The sequence below is a fragment of the Polypterus senegalus genome, chromosome 18 (assembly GCF_016835505.1).
Source record: "Polypterus senegalus isolate Bchr_013 chromosome 18, ASM1683550v1, whole genome shotgun sequence".
Taxonomy (NCBI): domain Eukaryota; kingdom Metazoa; phylum Chordata; class Cladistia; order Polypteriformes; family Polypteridae; genus Polypterus; species Polypterus senegalus.
Genome location: NC_053171.1, coordinates 71,361,175 through 71,385,166, shown reverse-complemented (window position 1 = coordinate 71,385,166; position 23,992 = coordinate 71,361,175). Strand labels below are relative to the sequence as shown.

Here is a 23,992-nt window from a genome sequence, read left to right as displayed (position 1 = left end):
AGTTTGTATAAATTTCAGTAGCCATAAAACCTCTAGGCTCCAATGATCCTTCTGACCAGGGTCAGTTTGCCAGCTATCTCATTCCCTGCAGTGCAGCCCATGTTAGCAGCCATGGTCTCTGGCAATTTGGAAAAAAAAAAAAAAGTTTGACAAAGAAACGTAATTTTGTCAAAAAGACATACAGTAACTTGGCTAAAGAATCTATTATTTCACACACAGCTGCAAGACACAAAAAAACAAAGCAAGTGGTAAGCCACCGTGATGACCGTGATTATAATAATTCTTTGCATTTATATAGTGCTTTTCTCACTACTCAAAGCGTTTAGCAATTGCAGGTTAAGGGCCTTGCTCAAGGGCCCAACAGAGCAGAGTCCCTTTTGGCATTTACAGGATTTGAACTGCCAACCTTCTAATTGCCAGTGCAGATCCCTAGCCTCAGAGCCACCACTCCACCTTATGGTCAAAACTGGACAGTACTGCAATATGAAGTACCATCCTAGCCTCTCAAACAACTGTGTATTATACTAAACGATTGCTCTTCTCTTGAACTCTGATTTACACAATTAATTTGAAAGGTTTCGTTTAATTTGAGTGTGTAAGTAATGCTGCACTTTGTGGGCCACATAGTTGAAGTGACAGATCTCAAAGGCACTGGTGTCTACAGTAGATTTGTTCATCTTTGGATTTACAAGAAGACCTGCATCTTGTGACCGCAACATAAATTCTACAATGTAGGCATTAATAACTTCTTTTAGCTTAACTCAAACTCAACATGAAGAGTTAAGACCAGGGTTTTACTATTGAATGTTCTTGTTGTTACCCTTATTGTTATATTTGGGATTAAATACAGAGAAGTAAGTGAATAATTTGAACTGCAAGACTGTAAAGCATTATCTCATTTGTCATATTTTACGATAGCCATCGTGCCTGCCTGTAGTACTCTGTTATTGTTGGAGTGTCCATAAAGGGGAATGGTGACCAGGTGGCCAGTCTTTTTCTAAATAGCACATTTTATTTCCTCATTGCTCACTGGTAGTGATGAGCAAAACATAAGAGTTTTGTATTGTGATACTGCTACTGTTTTGTGATTTTACAATTACTAAACTTATTAAAATGAGTTTTTATGAATGCAAAACAAGGACTATGCTTCCCAAGATACAGTCTCCTAAATTCTGTGAGGCGAACATAGTTTGTTTTCACAAATTTTATATGGAACTGTAACTCTTAAGTTTCTTGCAAATTCAATTTCACGTGAATTGTTTGCTTGTCCCTACTCACTGCTGTTAGTTTATTATGTTCATAGTGTTCCAGTTATTAACAGTAGAAGCTTTTCCTTATGTGAAGGGTACATTTTGAGAAACCTGGTTTTGTGAAATAACTGAAAACAACTCTGTACTTTGCTTCTAATTACAGTATATTTTGTTTTTTTTTGTTTTTTCTACGCAGATAGATAGATAGATAGATAGATAGATAGATAGATAGATAGATAGATAGATAGATAGATAGATAGATAGATAGATACTTTTATTAATCCCAAGGGGAAATTCACATAATCCAGCAGCAGTATACTGATACAAAGAAACAATATTAAATTAAATAGTAATAAAAATGAAAAAATTATTTTCATAAAAAGGTATTTCCAAAAAGAAATCAAAGAGATTATGCTATGCTGTTCAACTCCAGGGTTGGCGGCAGCCTTACACCTGATACTACGGAACACGTTTTTGTGTTTTGGCCATCATGAACTAGAATACATAGGTTCACAAAATGCACGGAGGAATGACAATGGGGAACATGTGTGCCAATCTACTACAACAAGAGGCGATCAACATCTAATGGGGAACCTCAATGCAAATTATACTACGCAATTTTTCTGAAGAGTCAACTTCTGATGTAAGCTCTCATGACCGAATACTGGGATCATGTATTCCTACTTAGGTACTTAGTGAAGTTGTGGTGCGTGTGCCCTGAGGGAGTTTGGCATCCAATCAAGACAGGTTCGAATGCTACCATAGAATGACTTTGAATTGAAGGTAGAGGTAAGCTGACAATCACCAATCAGTTAAAGCTGGTACTTGCCCTGCTATCATGTGCCATTGACATTTTTCTTTTCAAACGTGCCAGCACTGTTGGCATAAACTAGAGCAGGAAGAGGCAGTGATGAGCAAAACATAAGAGTTTTGTATTGTGATACTGCTACTGTTTTGTGATTTTACAATTACTAAACTTATTAAAATGAGTTTTTATGAATGCAAAACAAGGACTATGCTTCCCAAGATACAGTCTCCTAAATTCTGTGAGGCGAACATAGTTTGTTTTCACAAATTTTATATGGAACTGTAACTCTTAAGTTTCTTGCAAATTCAATTTCACGTGAATTGTTTGCTTGTCCCTACTCACTGCTGTTAGTTTATTATGTTCATAGTGTTCCAGTTATTAACAGTAGAAGCTTTTCCTTATGTGAAGGGTACATTTTGAGAAACCTGGTTTTGTGAAATAACTGAAAACAACTCTGTACTTTGCTTCTAATTACAGTATATTTTGTTTTTTTTTGTTTTTTCTACGCAGATAGATAGATAGATAGATAGATAGATAGATAGATAGATAGATAGATAGATAGATAGATAGATAGATAGATAGATAGATAGACGCACAGTCCAGAATGACTGGAAAGAGATACAAAATGTAAAGAAAGAAAAGAAGAGCTCCTGACTTGGAAGTCCCATTCCTAGTGTGGCACTATTAAGGCTTATTGTTGGTGGTATAAAGGAGCCCACGCAGGATTTCTTTATTTCTGTCTTTCAAAGTTTCACCTCATCGATTCAGTTAACTAGTGGCTAGTGGCACAATAAGACAATTAACATTAGGTTTAATTGCAATATTTTTGCCATACAGTATCTTAATGATAAAATGGGACTCGTGAAAAGCTTTACAAAACCTACATTGGGTCTTGCCTGTTTTCAAATTGGCTTAATCTGGTCTGCTATCAATCCTACATTTGTGCCAATCCATTCTGTAGTCTTCCAGCTGGGCCTCACGAAATCAGACGTTAACGCTGAGGGGCTTCTCCATGCTTATGCCTGACTGTTAGGGTTTGACAAGCCATCACACACATAATTTGATTTCATAGTTTTTACTAAAATGTCATAGTTTCATAGCTATTTGTTCTCTATTCCCACAATACTTTATATGAAGAATTACTGCCTGGCATCACTCTTGAATTCACTTTCCCTTAGTCTCCACTAGGTGTCCTGAAACACTAGGCATTAATAGTAACTTAACATTCTTACATCCCAAGACTATCCTGACTTCACTGAGGGCAAGGGAGGAACCAGCCCTGGACAAGAAGCCATTTCATCACACTCCATCCTCATGCTCGCAAAAGACCCGTTAAGATCTGCTCATTAACACTAGAATCCCTGAAGCCTACGAAAAAACTCGGAATGCTGGGCCACCCTAAATTCCTTCACACCTCCTCATCAGTGTCTTTTGTTTTGTCTTTTGACCTCTGTTATAGTGCGTCTTTATTTGAAAACCAACAGTGTCAGATCAGGGGCAGTGTGAATGTGACTGAGAGAATAAAAGTGAATAATAAAACAAAACGCTAACTCTTAAATGTACCATAAACTTACACCGGCTGTTACAGACTCAAATAAATCAAATGTATGTTTTTATTCTATAATAATAATAATAGCCGCCGCTCACTACTCAAAACAGTTAATGCATTAAGGACCCAGGATCGAACACACGACCTCTCGACTTGGAGACGGTAGTTCTTACCGCTACACCAGCCAAGCAGACGTATATGTGAATGGTGTGTGTGTATCCTACCCTGTCCCAATATCTTTTCCTTTGGTTACATTCTAGAAAAATACCACACTTGTTTTGTTATACCTTTTGGGAAAGTGTTTATTTCATATTTGGACTTCAGTCTTCACACATTATACACTATACATCAGCATTTTGTCAATCTCATGAAAAAAGTTTCTGTTTTAGTTATGTGTTCAACATTTCTTACCTCGCATTTCCTTTTATCCTACACTTACCCAGATTGTTTTAGACACAGAACACACATGAAATGTATGTATTCCAAATAATGATATATTATTTATCCTATACAATTCCAGACACCTCACACCCAGATAAACAGACCTGAGCTCTGAGAATTTTGCGTCTGACTTAAACTGCATCGGTGGGGGTATGGGATAGCAAGCTGCTTGTGCTGGTTGACATATTTACAAAACAAAAGACGCTGATGGAGAGGTGCGAAGGAATTTAAAGTGGCCCTGCATTACAAGTTTTTTCGTAGGCTTCAGAGATTGTAGTGTTAACTTAATATGTTTGTCTGTTGGGATTTACGAGGAGAACCCTCGCAAACTCCACACAGACAATGTCTGTCCTTGGGAATTAAACCCATAGTACACATCCATCATGAGAAGCTGGCAGTGGCAATTAAGCATGGGCTGTTGCCCCTTACATGCAATGAATGTTCTGGGTAAAAAACTGGGTGTCTTCAGCTCAAGAAGTTAATAAGAGACCTCAATAATCTCAGTGGTTGAGACAGTTTCTCATCTGCAACTGTGCTCTCTCCCAGGCCCCTGCTCCTATGTGTGTCTGGACCCGTACAGTCTCCCTACCACAAAATGAATGCAGGTGACAGCACCATTCAGGTCAGCTGAGGAAACGCTCAAGGTGTCGCTGCTTCATTCGGTGACACATTAGAGACATAAAGACTCATTGTCTGTCACGAAACTTTCTGGACAGGAGCAGGTGTGCACTGGCAAATCTGTGCCAAGGTGCCATTCATTTCCGCTCAAGAATTCATTCTAAAGTGTTACAATGCCTTGCGTTGAGCTGGTGCCCTGCCCGGGGTTTGTTTCCTGCATTGCGCCATGTGTTGGCTGGGATTGGCTCCAGCAAACCCCCGTGACTCTGTAGTTAGGATATAGCGGGTTGGATACTGGATGGATGGATGGGTGTTACAGTGCTCAGTGCTGACTGCAAACTGGGTTCCTTTGGAGCGACACTGATAGCTAGCGAGATGATATACTTCACTTAGTGAATAAGTCATCTTTAAACTGCAGTGGTGTTTGCAACCTCAGGCTGGCTCTGTCCCAGTGCACCCACTATCCCAGCCTCACCACCCAAATTGTTTCTCTGTCATTGAGCTAAATGGATTTCCTTGTCTTACCACAGAGGGACCTCTGTTCGCATTTATCATGATTGTGTCTGTTACTAGTGTTACCAGTATTCATCAGTGAGTTTCAGGCCATATTTCAACATGAAGATTCCAAGTATTTGTTTCTTTTTGATATGGATTACTGTTATGGCATTATGGAAACGGCTTATCATTTGTTTTGTTTTGTTTATGAACTCCTCCACTTTGGGTACCTGTGGTTACACAAATTACTCCAGGAAGTCACCCCAAGTGACGTCATCGACTTGACGGTATACTGTACGTGTTTGGTGTGTTTATTATTAGATTTTTTTGGTGAATGGCTTAACAATTGTTTTTCTGACATTCAACCGCAGAATATGGTCTGGATTTGACAAAAAGGTAGACTTGTTCTGTTAGTTTCGGCTTAGGCATGTTTCATCTTTTGATTTGTCATTACTTACCCATGTGGCTGCCACTTCTCCATCTTGGCAGTACAGCATCCAGGCACAGCCATCTTAGGGAGGAAGAGTGACACCCTGAGTGAACTCCTGAGGAAAGACGAGCAGCCACTGGGCAGCAGACTTGGGTTCACGACACATATTTGGTGAATGCCCCTGACATTTTTGAAGAGCAGGGTTTAGCTTCCATGTAACCAAAATGTACTTTTGCAGAGCACTGCACTGCTAAGTTATGAAAGAAAGAGGTAGGAATGTGGTGAACATTTGAGACAACACCCTTTTCTGTGCACGTTTTTTATTTTTTTATTTTTTTATTTTTTTTTAATCGTTCACCATTTTGTGTATATCCTTACATAGATGTAGCCTGGTTATTTACAGTAGCTGGTAACGTGACACAGAGCTCATTTGATGTGTCATATTGTCATAGTCCACCTATTTAATTTAGTGGCATGCAGTATTTTGTTATACAAAAAAATAAAAGAAACTTTAACAAAGAACATTAGCAATAATTTGAGGTAAAGAAAGTCAGTGTTTGGACCTTTTGCGTTTGGTTTTAATTTCAACTTTTGTTTAGTGTATACGCTCAGACAATCCTTTTTGGTTCGCTTCCTGTACATATTTGCCAACTCGTTTTGCCAAGTCCATTTTCTGGTGTCTTTCTTGGTCACAAAATACCAACATTGGATGTTCTACCATGCCTGGTGCTCATTACAGATATCCATTATATTTGTTTTTTTTATTTAGGAGTGTATATGAAACTTGACAAAAAATATAAGTTATACTGGCAAAAACGTAAATTTTACATAGCATGAAGAATACATTTAAAGTAAATTATCCACTCAAAAAATGTATTTATTAGAGGAACTACATGTAAAGTTTCTTTATAAGTATATAGAGTAGTTTCAACTCGGTTTAAGTTAGTTATTTTAACCAGAATGGAATGGATTAGGTGAGCGTAGCTTACAGACAACACAGTATGTAAATAGAGCTCTGTCTCCGTTTTGCTGCTTGGTTCCAGAATGATGGTGTCATGTTTTTACGGTGTCCATCCTGTCAGCCGCCTCTTAGAACTGCAGAAAGGAAAGAAGACACGGTTAGTGACATTGCCCCCTCTTCTTGCAGGGTGGTACTGCTTACCTCAACAGAGCCGGGAAGCATGGCAGAACCTAAATTACCATTATGTCCAATCTTTATCTTTCTTTCACCTTAGACAGATGGTTGAAGATTGCTAAAACTCTGCAATATCTTTATAAAAATAACCCTAAACTGCTCAAACACTCTGGAGACTTAAAAGAAAAAAAATACTGGGAAATTCTCTTTTTCTCCTACTGAAAAATATAAAAATAAACTCACCTGATTTGGCAACACTGCATCCTAACGTGATTGCCAAAGAAGATTGTTTTTTCTTCTTCATCTTTTGTTATTTGCCATTAGGAAGGCTTTTCAATGGTCAGTTCCTCCATTGTACTCTGTCTTCTGCTCTTCTTTCCGTTACTTGGTATGATTCACCATCTTTCACATAATGTAACATGTCTTGCCTTGGCCTTCTTCTTGATTGCTTTTCCTGCAGTTTACACCACATCATTGTTTTCAACAGATCCATTTCCTCTTAGTACTAGATGTCCCATCCAGTTTTATTGCCTTCTTCTTACTGTTTCCAGCGCACTTCTTTCTTCACCAGTACTTTCCAGCACAATTTCATTAGATCATTTTGTCTATCCAACTGATCTTCTCCATCCTTCTTCATGGCCACGTTTGAAATGCTTCCAGTCTATTGATATCCTTTTTCCTCATAATCCAGGTCTCTGCTCCATACAATACATCTCTCCACATTATGTTTCTGTAAAATAAATGAACTGAGTCCTTATGACAATAAAACCAAACAAATTATGTTAGTTGTACTAGAAATAGGTATGTAAAGCCTTTTAGGTGAAACAATCTAAATTAGTTGAGTGACATCACATTTATCTAAAAATCTTTTTTTTAATTTTAAAAACCTTCATTTTGAGTGAAGTCAGCCTAAGAGAATTGGGTAATGGCAATAGATTCTAAAAACTATTTCTCTAAATGGTTCTCTTAGTTAAAGCAGTGAAATCCATCCATATAGTTTGTAAACAAATTACACTTTTTAATGTGTGTAACCTCAAGGGGGTGCCACTAAACCCCAAACCACAGACACCGTAACACTCAGCACAACTTTAATCTAAAATGAATGACCTTATTTGACAACAAGCACATTTCCAATTGAGAATCTACCAGATCAACAAGTTATTCTCTTCTTCATTCCTTCAAGTGCGTTTTGCCCGCTGCCTCTTAGCTCCGACTATCTGAGGAGATGTGGTGGGCGTCTTTTATATCGGACCCAGGAATGTTTCCAGTTTTGCCATAGTGGTCACTCGGAACACTTCTGCATCGTATGGAAACCAGGGCAGCATTCTTCTGGTAGCGCCCCTTTGTGGCACCCAAGGACCAGGACAGGGCTACACATCTACACAACAACTCCCATGTAACCCCGTAACTGGGGTCAGCCTGGACGGACACTGCCACCTAGGGTGTGGTGGAGTGAACTGCCTTCAGCATCCATGTTTGCCCAATTCCTCTATTGTCCTTCTATCCCTACTGGGATAAGGATCGCTAATCATCCCAGCTGGGTTGCAGCTCCTTCCATGCCGATACAAACTGGAGGAGCATTGACTGAGCAAGTCATACCATCAGGCTGACAGAAGAAGTTGATTTATCCATCTGCGTCTAGCCTACAACATTAAAGGCACTTTATACATTTTATTCACATGCCTGAATACTACATGCTGTTGTTTGGAGCACTTAAGAAAATCAAACAATTTGAAGAGGCATCTCTTATGTTAGCTTTGGTGCCCTGTAAATAAAAGCTCGATCCCCCTCTATGATTGTATTAATCCATGACGTGTGGTGGTGTGTGATGTCCCTGCCTTACTGACCAGAGTTATCACTCTTGGCCTTGAGTATGGTAGACCTGAGCATCAGCAGCCATTGATCCCCTGCCACACTGCAAAGTCATGCACTGCGTGTTGTGAAATGTCTTGGTGAGCCTGAGGAATCTGCTGACCCATCTAAGATAGTTTGTCAGTTGCACTGAGAGGTCATGAGCCCAAGAGAGGGCATCCACATTGGCCTGAAAAGAGCCTTTTCGATGAACGAGCGAAAACTTGTACGGTTGCAGGTAAAGAAATTACCTAGTGACTCGCGGGTTCGACTCCTTGTGAAGGGCCATCCACTTTAAAGGCACATGGTCAGTCACTAGAGTGAACTCCCGGCCCAAGAGGTAGTACTGCAACTGTGTAATCGTCCATTTAATCGCCAAGGCTTCCTTCTCCACTGCTGCATACCTGGTCTCCCAGTCCAACAGTTTCCGGCTTAGGTACATGGTGTTCAACACCTTCGACGCTTTGACTCAACACGGCGCCCAGGTCAGTGTCCGAAGTGTGTGCTGGTTGCGCTTCCTCCATATGACTATTTAGAATTGGCCTAATTTTCCCAAATGTATTGCGTAACTGTGTGATATATTCTAGCACGTTTGTTGAGGGAAGAGCCTCTCCTTCCCAGCCTTTCATTTAAAATATCCAATATACCCTGGGGCTGTCATCCGTATAATAATTCAAATGGAGAGAAACCCGTAGAGGCTTGTGGGACTTCCCGATAGGCAAAGAGAATGAGGGGGAAGAGTTGATCCTAATTCCTCCCATCCTCGCTGACCACCTTGCGAAGCATCTGCTTGAGAGTCTGATTGAACCTCTCTTCTGAACTGTTGGTTTGAGAATGATACACCGCGGTCCTTAAGTGTTTTATTTTCAGTAACTTGGCAGTTTCCTTGAACGTTTCCGAGGTAAAAGGCATCCCTTGGTCCGTTAGGACTTCTTTAATGATGCCACTTGTGCAAAGACCCCTACTAGTTCCAGTGCAATTGCTTTAGATGTAGCCAAACGCTAAGGAATGGTCTCTAGGTATCGGGTCTCATAATGCACGGGGACTAATATATATATTCATGTCCTCGGATTGAGGGCTGTAGGGGTCCTATGATATCGACCCCAGTTCTTTCAAAAGGAACTTCAATCAGGGAAAGGGAAATGAGAGGAGCATGGTCCCTCTTGGGAATTTGCCGTAGTTGACACTCCGGACAGGAAATGCAAAAATGGCGAACCTCCTTGTTGATTCCTGGCCAAAAAAATTAGAGCTTGATTCGCTCTAAAGTCTTTTCAGAGCCTAGATGGCCTCCAAGGAGGTAGGCATGAACCAGCTCACAGACCTGCTGCCGGTGGGTTTGTGGAATTAACAGCAATTTCCGGTCCTCCACCTCATGCTCCGCGACCTGATATGATAGGTAATTTTCTATCACGAAGCGAGGTCCTTGTGGCATGGGCTGATGAGTGCATTGGCCATTGACTGCTTTCTTTGCGTGTTTCAGAGAGTCGTCATTCCACTGCTGTCTCTTGAAAGAAGCTGATGCTGGTTTAAATTGAAACTGCAGCTCAACAACAACAACATTTATTTATATAGCCCATTTTCATACAAACAGCTCAGAGAGACCTCAAGGGGCGGGGATTCCTCCCGACCCCCCTGGGCGCGGGCAGATCACGTAGCTGCCCGCGGCGGGCCAGGAGTTTCTGTGTCCTCCTCTCGGCCCTACGTCTGGCTCTCTGCCGGCTGGTTATATGGCGTGGAGGCAGCTTGAGACAAGTCATCCTCCTCTGTCCCAAGGCTGAACTACTGGCCAGGAGTACTCAATAGTCTACCGCATTTATTGTCAGACCACTCCCGCCCTAGAATCACAGGTGAGTTGGGAAGGATTGCCATGGGGAATCTTTTTAGTATTCCTGCCAGACAGATGTAACACTGGGCAGATTTATATACACTGACTTCTCCGTGTATGCACCTCAGACTGGTCTTTTGTTTAGTCAGCTGTCATGGTGAGACATATCGGCAAGCAACGATGGACACGTTACCGCCGGAGTCAAACAATTCTGTGACTTTATAACCATTAATGAGTACCTCTCCAGTATGCAAAGCCGTCAAGGGGTTGCTAAGGGCACACAAACTATCTCCCAGCAACCACCTGTATTCCTCCTCGCTCCTGGACAGGTTGCGCACCAAGCAGCCCTGGGACTTTGGAACAGGCTCCTGTTTATGTGGGAGAGACTTGTATGGGACATAATCCCTAGGGACCATTCCACCCTCCCAGAGTTCGAGTTCTGTGGCAAATGTTGTAGCAGCAGGAAGCCGGTGACCTGCTGCACGATCTGGAAGGTGGTCAGTTCAAATGGCCGTAGCCACAGAGCCACCTGTTCCCAGAGAGTCATTGCCCTAACCCTGTATAATATGTTCCTGGTTGCAAAATTAAAGAATTGCAAGACAAAAAGTAGTTTACAAGACTGAGTCCAAAACAGAACTGAAATCCAGAGGAGGGGGGTGAGGCTTTACAGGGAGTCTGGGGGAAGTGATGTCATCCTTGGAGCCGGTACCGGAAGTGAAGTCGTCCTCAGGGGCGGGACCAGAAGTGATGTTGTCCTTGGGCCCGGAACTGGAAGTGACGTGCTCTGAGCTGAGGCACTGGCTTCCTGGCGGGGTTTCCCGGGAAAGGTCTGTAGGAGACTTAGAAAGAGAGTAATTTCACCCTGCTGCCCCCTGGGCGGATATGTAACCATTATTCTCTAAACCCCTCAGCTGCCTCCTATTCAGACTTGTGTGACAATGTTCAATGCATTTGCATTTTGGTCCGGTTGCTATGTATGTGAGGACTGCAGGTTATCCCCTCGCCATTTTGTCAATTATTACTAAAACATGAAAAACATTTCTGTGTTAACGACATTTTTACATAGATTGTTGTAGACACGGAACACACATGAAATGCATGTGTTCCAAATAATGATTTAATATTTATAAAAGGTGTAATTATGCTTGACTTCACACTCTATACAACACTAAGCAACTGACATACAGGTAAATAGACCTGAGCTGAGAAAACTGTGCAGCGGTTGTGATAGTAGGCTGCCTGCTGCTTGCTGCTTATTGACACATTTACAGGACAAAAGACGCTGACGGGGTGGTGCGAAGCAGTTTAAAGTGGGACGGATCCACGAGTTTTTTTGTAGGCTTTGGTAGTTCTAGTGTTAATATGGTGTTGTCCCTACTATAACAGCCTCAAGTCTTATCTTACCACAAGATTATGGAGTGTGTTTGTGCGAATTTGTGTCCATTCAGCCCAAACAACATTTGCAAGTTCAGGTACGGATGTTGAATGAGAAGACCTGGCTGTTCCAGTTCATCCCAAAGGTGTTCAGTAGGATCAAAGTCAGAGCTCTGTGCAGGTCATTTGAGTTCTTCCATGTCTTTTTAGACCTGGGTTTGTGCACACGAACACAGTTGTGCTCTTTCACAAACTGTTCCCACACAGTTGGAGGTTCACAATTGTGTAAAATGTCTTTGTATGCTGTTACAATCACAGGACCCTTCACTGAGATCACAGGACTGAACACAAACCCTCTCAGTATCTTTCCTCCACCAACTTCACAGCAGGCACTATGCAGCTTGCTACATATCATTCTTCTAGCATCCACCAAACCCAGACTGGTCCATCAGACTGCCAGATAGTGAAGCGGGATTCATCACTCCTGAGGACACGTCTCCACTGCTCCAGAGTCAAATGGTGGGCAGTGTACTTTACACCACTGCAACCGATGCCTGGCATTATGCATAGTGATCCTAAGCTTGTGTGCAGCTGCTCAGCCATGGAAGCCCTTTTCATGAAGTTCCTGATGCAAATTTCTTGTACTGTTTCCTACAGAGGCAGTTTGGACCTCTGTTGTGATTGACACCAGAGATGAGAGGCCATTTTTACACTGTGCACTTGGTGGCCGCACTCTGTGAGTTTGCGTGGTCTACCACTTCATGGCTGAGCAGCTGTTGCTTCTCGATACTTCCACTTCACAATAACAGCACTTACAGTTGAGTGGGGTAGATCTAGCAGAGCAGAAATTTCAGTTTCTGACTTGTGGCAGAGGTGCCATCCTATGACAGTGCCACATTTATCTTTTTCACAACAGGTGTTGACTTTTGTCATCAGGAGGGGTTGATGATGGTAATTGACTGTAAACAGTGACCAAACACCCAATTATATTATAGTTCTACTCTGTTTTCTAGAAGTGAAGTTAGCTTTGTTGGTTTGACTGAAATTCCCTGCACTCATATGCGTAGTGAAGAGCAAACAGCAGCAAAAATGGCATCGACATCTGCACAAAGAAAAATACTCCATGGAAGAAGTTTTGCATATTATCACTGAATTGGACTTGTTAGACTCAGATTTTGTAGGAAGTAATTGAAAAGAAACATGAGGTACCAGCATCAGCTGATCACTTCCTCCTGATTGATCCCCAACTGATCATGGTGCTGAATGCTTTTGCATAGCTGGCACCTCTACGGCAACGTTTGCCTGGGAGGACTGCCACATTACAATGACAAGAATTACAAACCAGATTGTGCTACACTGCAACCACCGCTGCCGCTCCCACCCTGTGAACACAGCCTGGCAGTTAGTCTGTTGCACATTCCTGCCAGCCGTCGTGACGCCCGTGAGTTGCTTAAACTGCAAGAGACTGCGAGCAAGAGGCCACTGCATGCAGCAACAGTTTTACTGTATGTTGATATATGTGTAAAACAATTACTTTGTGTGCTTTTCAGAAAACTGTGTTTTTTGGAAAAAATATTCATCCCTCAAAGAGTTAAAATCACAGAGCTCTTCAGTGTGACAAAGTGTTTGTCAAGGGAGACAGCATGGCTGAGTGCTTGGTTTGATGCGCTGTTTAGCAGTGAGACACCTGAACTCAAACATCCGAAGGGTTGTCCACATACTTTTACCCATACAGTATAGATAAATAATAAACAGCCAATATAATTGATTGATAAATTTTGAAAGCCACTTTCTATTGTAAGTGGATACTTTATCGATGGACAGCCAGGTAGAACAGTGTTAACAATACTCACATTGCCTCCATGGAGTTTACACCATCTCCATGTTTTCTGCCCACAAACCCAAAGATATGCAGGTTGGGCTGGTTGGCAACTTTAAATTCAGTCCAGTGTGGGTGTGTGTGTGTATGTATGTATGTGTGTGAGTGGACCTGGCAACAGACTGGTGTCCTGTTCAGGGGGATTTCCTGCCTCACATCCAGTCCTTTCAGGACAGACACAGAAACCTTGTATCTCTGAATTGAATTAAGCAGATTTTAGTATGTATGTATGGAGAGACATAGGGCATGTTTAAAATGCTAAGGTCCCAGAGCTGTAGCCCCATTTAATAAAGAGAAGTTCCTTCCAAGTAATAATGAACATGAAACAAACATGGAATGACATTTGGTCCATTGCTAAGGCTCTCGTTTCACAAAGTGTGTCAGTGTGAAGGTCTGTTGTTGATGAGAGCAGGGCCCAAGCTGAATGTCGACTTCCAGCCTTCTTAAATCAAGTCCAGAGAAGAAGGGTTGGACTTTCAAAGGTGGAGCGGAACTGGTGACGATGCCTGTCCTCCAGTCGAGGCAATGGCAGTTATTGGTGTGTTTCACCCTCACCTTTCCTCATCCTTCGGTGAAGTGCTCCCATGGCTTGCATGTGTATCAGTAAGTAGTGCTTGCGCTTTATTGATCCCACTGGTGAGTGTGGTTATTTCATTTTACATTTTATGTGGTGTTCTACTTAGAAATATAATGGTTGAGAAAGCTCTTAGCGTGTTGATGGGAATTGTGCTTTAATCCTGAATGAGACTTGGTGGTTTTTGAGTTGCTGTCCATACATAAAGCATTGCTTTGTTCAATTTCCCAAATTTCCAAGTCAATTCAGCATCAAACCAGCCAGCTAAATGCAGGAGAGTGGGGAGAAAATCATTTTCTCTGAGCTTTTCGCTGGTTTGTACTGATTATGTATATTTTTTGGTGGTGCCCGGTGCTCCAGCACCACAATTAAATATTTGTGACTTGAAATATCCATCCATTAATTTATTTTCCTAGTTAATCTGATGGTAGTTGTGATACTCAGTTTTTCTTTTTAAGAACTGATGTGACTACGATTACGTATAGTGCAGAGTGCTGTGTTTATACAGCGACCAGCGATCCTTCGCAGTGCCAGAGCGATGTAACTTCCTCGGGGTGGATGTTCGTTAACCCAAGAGAATGTGGTCCAGGCTCATCCGCTGGGAGGCAGCGCACATTATTGTATTTGGGATGTCCCCAGAGAGCCAACATAGCTGGGAGGAGAGCCTACACAAACACAGGCTTCAGCCCCCTGCCTGATTTCTCTCTGTATGAGCGGCTGTGCTTCCTTTCTCTTGATTATAATTTCTCAAAGTGGCAGCTTATCACGATAAATACAAAACGGAATGGGATACCAAATATTTAATAAGAAATTCAAATCATCAGGGCCATCCTATAGACATTCTGTGTGATTCATTATGCAGGCTGAAATTAGATCCCAAGGGTCCCGTTCAAGTTTAGAAGTAATAAAGCATAATGACCGAGATTCATAATGTGTTGCGTGGGCGCAGCAATGTGCTGACTGACTAGCGACTCTTTTCTTTTTTAATTTTTAGAAACTGCTGGGAACCTTTAGGTGATTTCTTTCTTCTTTTTTTTTTTTTTTTTTTTGCTTTGCAAGCTTTTCTTGCACATTATGAGCATCCTGTTTGTTAAAGAGGCAGGCTGCTGGTTCCAGTTCTCCCGCTTATTCTAAATACCTACGTTTGTAAACATATGGCGCTGCTCTAAAGAGAGTGTCTGTGTGTTATTTTGTGAGGTGGGCATTAGCAGAGCAAACCGTACAAGGTCATATTTAAAAGGTACCTACTCATATGCTTACAGTCTCAGAAATATATTTTTCTGGTAAAAAAAGGCAAAGTACTAAAGGCTAAAAGTGGGTTTTACTGTAATACACCACAAAGTACAAGGTTGTTTAGGGTTCTGTTCTGCATGTTCATTGGGCCCACCAACGTAAATTATTTCTGAGTTAGAAAAGACCAGTTTGGAACATAAATAAACTTAAAGTGGTTAGCCTAAAAATGAAGAGATTGTATGCAGTCACTTAATTAAGATAAAACCTCCATGTTTTTCTCTAAAATGCCTTATGCTGTGTTCACATAACAGGCCTCTTTGCTCAGATCAGATTTGTCTGTCTTGACAGGTCACATTCATAAAGCACAAGTGACCTGCACCTAACTGTAATGTGAACACATCTGTCCTCCAAAACGGCACACAAGCGTGTCACCTACAACAAAAAATGTCACTTTTGTGAGATGACGCATAAAACTGACAAAATGGACGTGGTAGTCACTAGTGTACGCATTGCATTTTGCTCTCAAGGATGGCAAACGGTTTTTCAGCTGTACGTGCTTAGGTCGAGAAGGCGATAATAAAGCTGGATGCCCAACTATTGCTAGCACTGCTGCACCAAGAGATGTATGCCTATGAGAAAGGAGCCAGCAGTGCTGGGACCGTGGTGACTTGTCATAGTTATGGCTTTCCTCCATTGTTGTTTTGTCGCGTTGCTGGTGCTGGCGGATGACAACAGCGTTCAGTCCATGTGTATAGGCAAAAAACACACATGGCTTCTTGGACTAACCATTATCATTCATGACATGTATCTTATCCAGGACTATGTATTAATCAGATTTGAAAAGATTCCATTTCTGTGTCCACATAGCCCAGAAAGCATCAGGTTTATGTCAGATTAAGGCAAAAAATCACATTTGAGGCATCGCGGCCTGATAGTCTGAACATAGCCTAAGAAAACTTAGTTAGTTAAATGTATCGTTTATTTACAGCTATACATTGTTCCTATAAGGAATAATAATGTGCATGTGCAGTGACTGTTCAGGACTCAGTTTCTTCATCCTTGACCGACATGCAATCACATTTACACACCAGTCAGCCATAACATTCAAACCCCTGCCAAGTGAAGTGAATAACATCGATGATCTGAAGGTGATGTGTTGAGCAGGCGTCAAGATCTGAGCTGCTTTGACAAGGTCCAAATCGTGATGACTGAGCATCAGAATGGCAGGTCTTGTGCAGTGGGTAGCACCTACCAAAAGTGGTCCAAGGAAGGACAAGCACTGAACCGGTGACAGGGTCATAAGCGCCCAAGGCTCATAGATGCGTGTGTTGAGCGCTGGCTGGCCTGACTGGTCTGATGCGACAGAAGACCTACTGGAGAAGAAACTGCCATGAGAAAAAGGTGAGAGAACACACAGAGCATCTTAGCTTGCTGGCAGGTGCTTTTAATGTTGTGGCTGCTCAGTATAAAGCCATAGTGATACTTTCAGTGATTTAAGGGCCAGCACAGTGACATCATGAGCAGTTCTGCAAATTCACAACTCCAGTGACCAAAGTTCAAAAAATCACTTAGTCCCCGTTTTTTGTTCAACTTGTGTCTGAATTTCATCTATCGGGCTACTTCAAGTTTCACTCCGTTTGTGCAGACATGAAGGTTTTTATCGAATTGTGTCTATAATTTGTCCTATAGGTGGACAAATCCTGTCCGGGGTTAATTCACAGCCCTGTCATAAACCCCAGTGGGTTTGAAACATAGATGAACTGATGGCTGGTTTAAGTAGAAATGTAATGTCTACATTTCGTCTAGTTTTTTTTTTGTTTTACTTTTTCTTGTTGTGTATTTTATATTTATCATTCCAATAGTGTACATTTGGAGCATTTGGTGGAGCTGCCCCAATGTTTTTTTATTTTTATTTTTTTTTGTAATGAAAGTCAGCCAGTATAAATCTAACTGCTGGGTCTCTGCATGCCCATCCTGTTTGTCACGTAGTCTCACGGGCCAAAAACTGTCCAGTTCTGATCTGTTGTTGGTCAAACTGTGTATTTCCAGTTTTTAGTTATTGTTGCAATTTCAGCAGTGCTCTAGGACATGCCATTACAATCTACATATATAACCGTGTGATCTGAGTAGGTATAGTGGCCAGAAGGGGTTGTAGCAGCACCCAAAACTCCAGACACAATATCTGGTGCAAGTTAAGCCTTTTATTAACACAATTACCTTTGCGAGGTTTCTTTCTTATCCACTTCATGTTACAATGAACTTTTAATTTAAACCGTCTCCCTCCGCTTCCCCCAGCAAGCTTTGTCCTTCCTTTGCACTCGACATCAGTACACCCAGCAGTCTCCTTTATACCGGACCCAGGAGTACTTCTGGTGCCAACACGCTGGGTCCAGGAAGCACTTCCAGGTACTACAACTCCCATGCAGTCCTGCAGGTGGGCACATGGAAGACCCGCCGGGGAGCTGTTGCCTCCTAATGTGCTGACAGACCATTGGGCCCAGGAGGCAAATTCCTTCCACCCTTCCATTATCGAGGCCTGCCGCCCGGGATGCCGCCTATCCTGTGTCTTCTTTGACAATATATGAACAGCAATGATAATGAATGTTTTTGGAGGCAGAACACTGATTATTACTTGTATTGCCCGTATATGCATATGGCTTGTTAATTATTTCTTTGGATATTGTGGTGTGTCTGTGCTGAGTGATTGGAGAGGTCCAATCGAATAGTTGTCGTGCCAACCGGACCACCCTGTCTAATGAAAGGCAGTCCGAAGAAAAAAAAGTTCTTTGTAGATAAACGGGCATACGACAGTGCAATGAAAACAGCCTTGAGCTTGTCATCTTAAACTTTTTAATTGAAGTAGCTCTGAAGAGAAGGACTGGCTTGGGAGCTCCATCTCGCAGTAGGTTCAGGTCCAAAACTGGCACCCTCATACTGGTGATCTCCTGTTTTATACAACTGTGACTGGAAGGGGTGGGCCGTTAGCAACAGCACCACTTCTTGTGCTGAGATGGTATTGCATACATAAGTTGCACCTGTAAGGTGGTCTTCAAAAGCCCATGTGTGACAAGTGTTGTAAGTTTTACATTTCAATGGCAGAAGGATGCAAAGAACCTTGACTATCCATCCATCCATTATCCAGCCTACTATATCCTAACTACAGGGTCACGGGGGTCTGCTGGAGCCAATCCCAGCCAACACAGGCCGCAAGGCAGGAAACAAACCCCGGGCAGGGCGCCAGCCCACCGCAGAGAACCTTGACTAGATTCTGTACAATTTGAGAACATCTAATTTGTAAAAAGGTATATGTGAGCCATACAAACATACCATACATCCTTTTCGTAAAGCTTCTTAATCCTTTATGGAATATTAAAAACTGCCTGAAATACCTACCAATGTACTTTCTGAGACTCTGAGCGCGACTAAGTGAACTACTAAGTGAATGAGTGGAGTGCAGTTAACTTTATTACTTTTATTACCTATTGCAGTATTTTATTGATGCCTTTATTCAAAGTGACTCACTCCATTTGAAGTATAGTTGGTTTCATTTCTTCTGTTTTTCCATTTAGAGCTCAAGCAGGTAAAGTGACATGCTCGGGGTCACATGGTGTCATAAGCAGAATTTGAACCCCTCATTTAACCAAAACACAATGGCGTGTAAATGAGAAGCTGTAAATCAAGTTTTAGAACAAACTGAAAGTAAACCATGAGTTTAATCGAGCCATAGTGATGACAACGTGAACTGGTCATTAAACGTTGACATGCCGATGCATACAGCACTGTACCACTGAACAGCCGTGATATGCCTGCTGAAAATAGGTGGGTGGAAAAAAGACAAAGTGATTACCATCCGGTAAAAAGGCAGGAAGGACGTTAGTCCCTTGAGGCACTGCTCACAATGCGGCACCCTTCAATGTGGAAGTCACTAAGCCTGGTGCTGTGGTAGCCAACCATAACACAAGGGATGGGTCAGTCATGTGGATCGGGCGCTGACATTCTACCCTCTCATGCACAAGCAACAGAAAAAATGTTATAAGAAAAGTGTGTGAAGAAACACGCTCATACAGTCCCGATTGTGGTGTCAGGCTCTGCGTCGGTGACTGTCTCAAAACATGCCACATGAAGGACACATACTAAATCTGCAGCAGTGGACACTCAACAAGCCTTTCTTACTTCTCTTACATGTCGTGAAAGGCACTATATAGCGCCTGACCCGACACAGATTGGACACGGGAGGCACGTCTAAAATACAAAAGACTTTTATTTCTCTTCAGCTGGGGGGCACGTCTTCCCCGTAATCCCCCAGCCACAACACAGTCCCAAGCACCAGTACCGCACAAGTACTTTTCACTTCCTTGGCACCACCACTCCTCCCTAGCAACCTTGTCCTCCTCCACCCGACTCTGGCCGATGAATGGTGGTTGCTGGCTTCCTTTTATAGGTCACCTGGAAGTGCTCCAGGTGTTTGATCACCAAGATTCGGCGGCACTTCCAGGTGTGATGAATCTGTTGCCCACACGAGCTCAGAAGTCCCATACACAGTACCCCCTGGAAGTACCTTTTGGGACCCAACAGGGCTGCCCCCAACTACAATTCCCAGGATGCCCTGTGGGAAACCGAGGCACTACACCAGCCCAGGGGGGCGGCCATCTAACGTCCAGGGGGAGATATTGCACTGTCCAGGGCTGCTCCCCCTGAATACAGTGTGCAGGGGCGTCCCGGCTGGGCATGGACACCAGGCGCCTGTCACAATGTAATTACATTTTTTTCTCATTGAAAAAATGTCATCATTTTTGATTTGTTAATCCAGAGGGCAAGCATAAAACTACAGAGGCTACAGGCAGAAAGGTAAACTGACTGATCCTCTCTGCCAGCCTGAAATCTGCTCACTTTTAAATTGTAAAATTGTTATTGTTATAATTGTGGAATAAGTAATGTTGTACTTCATTTATACATTATGAAACTCTGAGAAGGAATGATTTTTAGTCGTAATGTAAGCTGCTCAGTTGCTCCCTTCAGTCCTGCACTGCCCCGCTGCAGAAATTAACAGAATGTTTAGCTACTGTGCAACAGATTAATAACAATAAAGTAAATTTAATTCAATTATTTTATTAGCTCAGTTTACCCCCAGGAGTAATTGGCATGTCTACAAAATATTTATTACTTGTTTGCTGTTCAATTCAGTTTTAATTTAATTCAATTTATTCTTATTAAAGGCACCTCCACTTACGAGTCCTGCTCATAATAAAAATTGCAAATACAATAAAAAAAAAAGAGAAGCAACATAAACGCAAATAAATAAAGTTGAAGCATCAACTGAGAAACATGCAATCCCACATACTTATGGTGCTACAAAGTCTGAGCCTAAACCTGAAGGCTATTCTCTGGTTCTAATATGTTAGGTTGTCAGCACTGAAAGCGTTGCAAAAAGGTACAAATTGCACATTTCTTACGTTTTTGTTTATAGTTTGCATCGTGTCTTAAACCAAGTTAATGTGGCTAGCAAATCACTTATCGTGCTGTCACTGAATTTCAAGATCTAAAGAACTTTCAGAGATTCCCTCTCAGCTAGTCATCATGTACCAGGCCTGGTCACCATTGTTAAGTGTTGGGCTGTGGCCTTAACAATGATGGGAGAAATGGGTGCCACAGTGGATCAAATCTTATTGGAGGCAGTAGACAGAAATCAGTCTGGTTACAGGTTAGCTGAGGCAGCCCTTTGTTATCCCTGGATTAGTGATATAAGGGTAGAAAATGTCATGTTCATAAGAAAGGTCAAGTCATCTTAAAATCAGTTGTTTTGAAATCACTAGACTCTGCCTTGTTCTGTTTATTTTTCACTCTTGTTGAAACATTAACTGTGTATATTATTTTCCTGCCTGCCCCTTGTGCTGCACTTTTCTGTTCAGCTCCAGCCTGTGTCCTCTTTTTCCTTTTTCCTGCTCGGTGGTGTTTATGTTTGCTCTTTATGAGCTAGTTTATTTTTAGCTTGCACTCATGTCTGACAATGTAAGGTCAAGTGAATGCTGGCCCTTCAGTAACTCCTCGATTTTCCTGCTTTTGTTCATCCTAACATTAAAATTTGCTTGGAATTTCACACCACTTACCAAGCCCCCTGTTGCTACTGAAACCTTGGCAATGAAGAAGCACTGTAATTGGTGTCTTTTGTACTTTAAGGTGATGTCTGTTAGTAAGTCACTGTTGTAAAAGAGGAAAAGACAAGGATAAAGATTTGGGGTGACACAGCAACCCGGTATATAGTAAAGGCACAAAATAAATGTAGCTTTTCAGCAAAAGAACGTCCCCAAGGATGAGCCTCTCAGATCAGACTATCCAAGATGGCAACACTTCCTGTTAAATACAAGCCAGTCGGGAAGAGAGGGGTCCAGGTGGACGGACAGTCGGACACCAAAGTGAAATCAGAGGTGGTGAGGTTGTGAACCATCCAAGACAAGAGGTGTTAGAATACAGCGCCACCCTGTGGATTGGAGAGGAATTACCAGAGCCATTATGCTGTCCCCAAGGCGCACGCGTGTGACAGTCTATAAAAGTCTCCTGGAAAATCACTGTTCTCTCACCAGGTACTTTTATTCTCCTATGTAAATATTATTAAGAAATCTCACTTTTATTTTGTTCTTAAGTGCTGTTGACTTACCCAGTTATGTGAGAATATTGTCTTGCGTTTGCCAGATGCCGTTATCTGCCCAATTGAGGCATACTGCTATTTGTACAATCCAATCAGATATTCTTACATAGGTACTTAGAAACTGTCTTTTTTCTTCCCATGATGTTGACTTCCTGTTCTTTGTGTTATGAATGTCATTTGTAAAGGTGCTATTCCAAACTATTTGGTGTAGGGGACTGAAAGAATGAGAGAAAAGCAGATGAAAATGGAGTTTTACACAAAATAGTGTTAAACAAGAAATCAATAAGTTGTGTCGCCTATGCTAAAACACAAAACAGAACAATTTTCAAAGGTTAGCAGTAACAAATTGAGTCACAGTTCACCTACAGAAGTTTGTTTAGTTTTATCCACCATCTTGGACTGTACAGCGTACTGCTGTTGTAATCTCCATGGCATTAACTCTGAGCATAACTTTGGGCTTGGAATTCTATGTAAATTCTGTTAGGCTGAGTCAGACTCGATTTGGCATGTAGGGTCACTAGCTGTGCTACCTGTCTAAAGTGGGTTGAAATCTAAGTTAACGACACAGCGTTAACATTTGTAGTACACCATCTATTGGAATTGCTCTTGTAAAGCGTGTAGTAATAAAATGCATTGTGTTTGTCTTTCCAACAAAAGGCATATCACAAACATTTGTAGTCATAAAATGCATGACTACTAATGTTTGTGATGTACCATCTGTTGGAATGGAGAATGCAATGTATACATCTGTTATATGCCATTTGGTAGGGGCTTTGTAAAAGGAGTGTTAATGTTTATGATGTGCCATCTGTTGGAATGACAGAGAGATAGCAACTGGTCAGACACAGATACACAGACACTTGTCCTTTTCTGAAGGTGGATTATTGTCACACGTACAGTGAAACTCTTTCTTGCTCATGCAGATCAACATGCAGCATGGCACCCTGCTCTGGCTCCATGCTTAGTAGTCAGAATAGCCTTACCTTGAAACTTCCATCGTCCTTGCCTTAAATAACTACTGTAATGGAGTGAGGAATGACATGTCCAAGAGATAAATGTTGGGGTGCCAACCCGGTTCTCCCTGTTTAATTGAAAACAAACTGAAAGCAATAAAGCACTCTATGGCACAGAGCAGAAATGACAGGATGCAAAACATAGAGCGCCATTTAGGGCTTTGTGAATTGATTTTTTTTTGGAAAGTCACAATCTAGGAGCTCTGTCCTGCAGTGTGCTCTGCTCATAGAGTGACATCTCCACCCAGCAACCTTTATAGATGGGAGACCGTAAGGGGCAGAGTCTGCTGTCCTCACTGAGGATCTTCTTAGCGGTGTGAATGGAATGAAAGAGGACATGATTAGTGCCAGTGCCCCCTCTCATCCCAGAATGGTATTACATACCCCAGATGAGCCCGGAAGGTGATCTACTGACATGCATACGTGACTTTACCTTACTTCAACCCTGGAAGATGCTGAGCGAGTCTTTTAAATTGCAGATTATTTTTCCTCTAAAATTTTCAGCTATAGTGCATCTTTTTGGTTAAAGTAATTATGCCTCTGAAGTAAAATGTTCATCGTTCTTCATACAAAGCATCCGTGGACTCCCAGGTTTCGCAGAGAGCTGAATAAACACCAAGTTATTTTTTTTCTGTTAAACAGAATTTCACCAAACTTGTGACAAAAAGTAATCGCCCCGCCCTTGGACGCAATACCTGGGGAAGAGGTGTCCTTGAATCATTATTTACTCTCTGTTAATATGATGGTTGACTTTAGGTTTCATATTTTAAGGATGCATGAGAAAATGAAGGGTAACCTAAAAATAATTCAGTTGAAAGCACTCAAAACTAGAACAAAACAGGAACATAACATAAAAGCAAAAGTGTGCATC

At 41.9% G+C, this 23,992-nt stretch overlaps 1 protein-coding gene across 13 annotated transcripts in view; it reads left to right on the top strand.

The window, feature by feature from the left end:
* The window catches only part of LOC120519137 (gephyrin), a 378,763-nt gene that overhangs the window by 129,922 nt on the left and 224,849 nt on the right, over positions 1–23,992 (top strand). The window lies entirely within an intron of this gene.